Source organism: Capsicum annuum, chromosome 11 (genome assembly GCF_002878395.1).
Source record: "Capsicum annuum cultivar UCD-10X-F1 chromosome 11, UCD10Xv1.1, whole genome shotgun sequence".
Taxonomy (NCBI): Eukaryota; Viridiplantae; Streptophyta; class Magnoliopsida; order Solanales; family Solanaceae; genus Capsicum; species Capsicum annuum.
Window position 1 is genome coordinate 17,217,673 of NC_061121.1, and position 6,000 is coordinate 17,223,672.

Consider the following 6,000-nt stretch of genomic DNA (forward strand, 5'->3'; position numbering starts at 1 on the left):
CCAATTCAAGAACTCTGAGAATTCATCTCCAAAGCATCAATAAGAATCCAAGATTCAAGTTTTTCATCAAAGATCATCAATTTAAGATATGTGAGGTTATGAACAAGGATACTCCTTTTATCCTTGTGCCCAAAACTTACTTTTAATTACAAAAGTTATTTGATTTTATGTGATTTTCCATGAAATTCAAGTTGGGTTTATACCCATTATTGTTGTTTACAAACTTATGAGATTTCCATTGATTTAGGAGTTGAGATTATATGATTATATTCATATTTCTATGCATTGTGCAGAAATTTTCAGATTCTTATGATGAATTATAAGTGTTTACATTATCAAGTATGAATTTTTAGATGTTTTAATATGAAATTTATGCATGGGTCACTACGCCCTAATTAAGATTTGCTATTTTGAGATTATTTGTGCCATGAGTACCCTCAGATAAGATTATTCTCAGATTTTGATAAAGATTTGACCTTTTGGTCCTAAGCTAAGACAAAGAATCCACTTTGTTCATATGACTTAAGATTTAAAGAAAGAAAAGCATAATTGGTTTCCTTGTAAACCCTTGTGCTATTTTTGAAGTGGATTTCTTAAGATTTTGAGCATAAGAATGAGAGTAGTATTTAGCACTGAGATGGGTAAGTTACTACGATTTCATACCTCAGAATTATGTGTCAACGTAGGATTCAGATTATTCCCACTTCTACGTGGATGACTCAGATTGTGATCACTTAAGATAGAAGTTCTATTCCGATGGCAAGGGTAGAACAACCTACCTAACGGGGGCCAGACATGGGACTCTATGGATGCTCACATGGTGTATGTCAATTAGAAGAACCTCCTAAAAAGATGTCCCCTACTCTTAAAACAGTTTATTGGCGTAAAGCCTTAAGATAAAAGATATATTTTGAAAGCTATGGTTTTAAGATTTTTTAAGTCTTGAGATGAAGTATCCCCTTTACAAATCGATAAGATGATGTAGCAGCTTTCAAAAAGAACAGATTTTAGAACTGAATGTTATGGCTCATAAGATTCATACTGCATGCTCTATTATTTATGATTTATGATCTTCAGATTTCCGATTACTCGAGCCTATGTGAGTCATTTACATTTAGCATGTATGATTTTTATAAATTGTGATGATATTGTTTGCTTATTGCATGCACCCCCATATACTCAGTACATCATCAAAGTACTGATCCACAAATACGTTTATGTGCTACATTGTCTCGTAATGTAGGTTCAGGTGCTCAGTCTCAGCAGCGTGAGTGATTCTCGAGCATCTCATTGCATCCCTACAGTTGGTGAGTCTTCATAGTTCGGGAACTTAGTTATTCATACTTTCAGTTTATTAGTAGATGTTCCTTATTCATTTCAGACAGTTTGAGTCAGCTGGGGCTTGTCCCAGTGACTCTCTAGATTCAGATAGTAGAGGCTTGTCGGACTACTAGATTCAGTTTTAGACATTTGATTCAGTATTCAGTTTTTTTCAGTATTGTTTTACCAAGACTTCTAGTATGTTTCAGATAAGATTTTTCGCATTATTATGATTTCATATTCATATTTCTTCTATGTTGAGATTCAAACTTAGTAGAAAGCAGTCAGGGTTAGCTCAGGACTACTTGTAATTCGGAGCACCGTGTGGCATCCCTAAAACTAGATATCGGGGCGTTACAGTTATTTAGACAAATATCCTATTTAGTGTTATGTTTGAATACAATAAAGTGAGGTATTTGACAATTTTTTTTGGTAGAGGTTAGCTTTAATTAAATAAATTCTCCAAAAGATGTTGAATTTAATTATTGTATTTATCTTTATTATTTAGACAAATATCCTATTTAGTGTAACATTTGAACCCAACAAAATGAGATACACGCGCGAGGTGCGTACACCTAAACTAATCACATGAAAAGGCGATCCTTAAAACTTAACTACATAAATAATAATATTTTTTCAATAATACAAAAATAATATATATATATTTTACATATATAGCCATTTAAAAAAATTAGAAAGAAGTAATTATAATTCCTAATTTAATGTTATAACTAATTATCAATTCACCTTAATTTAAGAGATAAATTTTCAATCTTCAAATTAAAAATGGAAAAGATAATTCTTGCTTTTAAATCTCTCTCTCTCTTATATTCAAAATTCAAATATTTTCAAATAAACTAAGTATTCCATTATTTGCTCATATATATTTCATTTTATTTTCATCTATGTTAATCATCTAGTATTATTTCATTATCGTGTATTTTTAATTCTAATATAATGAGTTAACCATAATTTTTATGGATAAATATTTATGGAATAAAAATTATTATGTTGGAAGTACATATATACCATGTATTTTTGTTTTATAAATAGAATTTATGTCAAAGTCAGATTATTATTATATTTTTGATACAATTTATGGAATAAATATTCATGGTATATCTCATTATGTCGAAAGTGCATTTCTTTTTAAAAATTATTTATTAAATATAAATATATATTTTCAAAATTACATAGTATAAACTTTTTATATTTAAAATATACCATGTATGTTTATGTTATAAATACGATTTATATGGTATAATATAATTTATGGCATAAATAAATCATGTATTTTTATGATATAAATATAATTTGTATAATATATAAATGGCCAAACCCATCGATAACCCCTCAAACTTGTCCCTAAAATTCAATTAGGCCCCTAAACTAAGACATGTACCTATTAAACCCCTAACCCCCTCAATTTGGTTCCAATTGAGCATTTTTTGCCCAATCAACAGAACGTTCAAGTGTGTGTTCAATAATTATTAAAAATTAATTATAAATTTAAAAAAAATAAAAAAATAAAATGGAGTCCCCTTCAACATCCCCCATCCCACCCCCACCCCCACCCCACCCGCTTGTTCTTCTTTTCCATTTCTTGCCATCTTCTCCATCTTCCATTTTTTTTTTTAATATCTAATTAATCAATAATAAAAAGAAAAATAAAAGGATGTTTTCCACTACCTTCCCCCCTCACGCGACCCCCACTCCATCTTATCATCTTGTTCTCCATTTCTAAAAAAAATAAAATTCAACATTTTTTTAGAAATCTTATTTCTTTTGCAATCTATTTCATATTTATTGTTATTTTTCTTCTTCTTGTGTTGTGGGTTCCTTAGAATTTGAATTCTTTAATAATATCAATAAAGTAATTTTAGATTCATATCAAGTTAGCCGGAAAAAATAGAGTTCGCCAAAATCAAATTTACTCCTAAAAAATATATCAAATTTGCAAAGAGAAATGTATTAATATGCTAGAAAGTTCATAACTTTCACTGTATTTTTTTAATTGGAAATTGTTAATTGTTAAGAATTTAAAAAGAAAAAAAAATAGAGATGAAGAGTGAAGAAGATGGCTAAGAATGAAGAAGATGGCTGAGGTCTTTGTAGGGGTGGGGCGGGAGGTCAAGGGGGGGCTGATTTGGGGGCTAGTTTTCCTTTTTTCTTTAAATTAAAATTTGTTATTATTAAAAATATATTAAATAAGTTAAAAATGTGAATTTTTTTACCAAAAAAATAAATAAATTACCATTTGAGACCCATTCGCGCGCTCAAGGAGAGTGTAACACACTCTCCTTGCTAAATCAGCATTTTGTGCCTGATAGGTACTAATTTTAGCACTTGGGGGGTCTGATAGGTACAAGCCTTAGTTTAGGGACTTAAGTGAATTTTAGGGACAAGTTTGAGGTCCTATCGATGGGTTTGGCCTATATAAATATATCGTGAATTTATAAGGTATAAATTTACCATATATTTTTTATGAAAGTATCGTGAAAGCAGGCAATAAAAATAAAAATTATAAATTTTTGATATAGTATATAAAAATGAATGACCAAACGATTCTATAAAAATAGGCAATAAATAAGAAATATTGAAATTTAATATATAATTATTTTTTCTATTTATTAAAATTTATTATAAAAGTAAAAATTTTATATGCTATAGCTGGCAACTGACAGATACGACTATGCAATAATTTTTTTAAAATGGCTATTTATGTTTTTTTTTTTAATTTATCAAATTAATTTAGAATGACAAAAAATTGATATTGTGCACTATTTATTTGGTTAATATTAATCAAAATGATAGAAATTTTATGTAGTTTAATAAAGATAAGTTGATGTATTATATAATTTTTTTCTTAAATAAAAGGACAAAATAGTCCAAATAGGCAAACGGAAGGGCATTTTAGGCCCAATAGATAGACAGAAAGGACATTTTAGGCCCAAGTTAGACGAAGTACATTTTTGTATCATTTCACATAGTTGAAGGGCATCTTAGGCCCTTTTCCGCTCTTTTAATAATGTCATGAGCTTTGACCCATCGGATAATTAGGTAAATCGAAAAAAATGAAATAAGAAAGTATGAATTTATATGTATAAAAATATATTTTTATTTTACATTAAAAAAATATTACAACAACAATAACATATTTAGTGAAATTTTATCAGTAGATTTGATAAGGATAGATTGTATGCAGAACTTAAAACCAAAATCTTAAAGACAAAGACGCTGTTTTGAAATACCTTCGTCGCAAATGCAGCAAATCTAAATATGCATAAAACAAAAAAAAGTGATGTAAATATAACAACTAGGGGTGTACATAGGTCGGGTTGGTTTGGTTTTCTATTGAAAAACAAACAAACCAATCATGTCGGTTTATTAAAACTATAAACCAAATCAAACCAACATCAAATTAGGTTTTTTGGTTTAGATTTTAGTCGGTTCTTTCGTTTTTTTTGTTTTTTCTTATAATCTTTATTTTTTACAATTGTATTGTGATTGAAGTTTAGACCAAGTATGTTTTCACTCATGTGCTAATGAAAAATTGAGGAGCGAAAAACTCTCTTGAAACTAAAAAATAAAATTAAGAGTGAAAAGTTTAGGTTTTAAGTTTATATTGATTTTTTTGATCATTTTATTAGTAATTAATGGATAAATATTACAACTTAAAGACCCAAATATGAATATATATATATATACTTCTACTTTCTAAATATTGAAAATTAATAAAACTAATTGAAAAAGTAGATTATAATTAATATTTTATGTATAAAAAGTTAGATTATATACATGCATATACACACCCACATCTCTCTCTCTCTATATATTTATTTATTTATATTATGTCGGATTGATTTGGGTTCGGTTTGACTTTTTTTTTGTTAACACTAAACCAAACCAAGAATGGTCGTTTTTTTTCTTCAAACGCCAAAGCAACCAAACCAAAACATAAGTCGGTTTTTTTTCTTGATTTGATTTGGTTCTTCAGTTTGATTTGACTTGACGGTTTGACCTGTACACCCCTAACAACTAATAAATGAAGAAGTGCAACTGCAAAAGCGTACAAAAAAGGGGCAGGAACAACAATAAAATAGTGTAATAATTAAACATAATGAACGACGTATGATAATAAATATCAAAAGCAACAACTACGATAATACGACTAGTACATAACTAATACAAAACTTAAACCCTTCAAAAGCGTGACAACTTTCTACTACCTACTAGCACTCTACATTAATACGTGTCGCCCACACCTTATCAGTAACTTAAAATTGTGTTGTGTTCTTTTTAATCACCTCTCGCAATACTTCATTTTTCATGAGATGATAGAAATCACAAATCAACACTTTAAAAGGTCCAAAATGAAAATTTTACGTGATATGAAATGAGGTTTAAACTTCGAGATGTTATTCATAAATTTAATTTACATGAATCTTTAATATTTTATAAAAATAATATAATAAAAAAAGATAAAATTACAGTACCCAAATGTGTGACCTAGTGACTCGATGAAGTTAAGTTGAGAACCATGAGGTCTCAGGAGGTGACATATACCTTCTTAAATTTATCCCCGTTAAATTAATTAAAATCCACACAAACTGACCCAAACACCATTTTTCTTTTAAGTAAATAAAAAGTTCACTTATCTACCCAAAAAGAGAAAAAGAA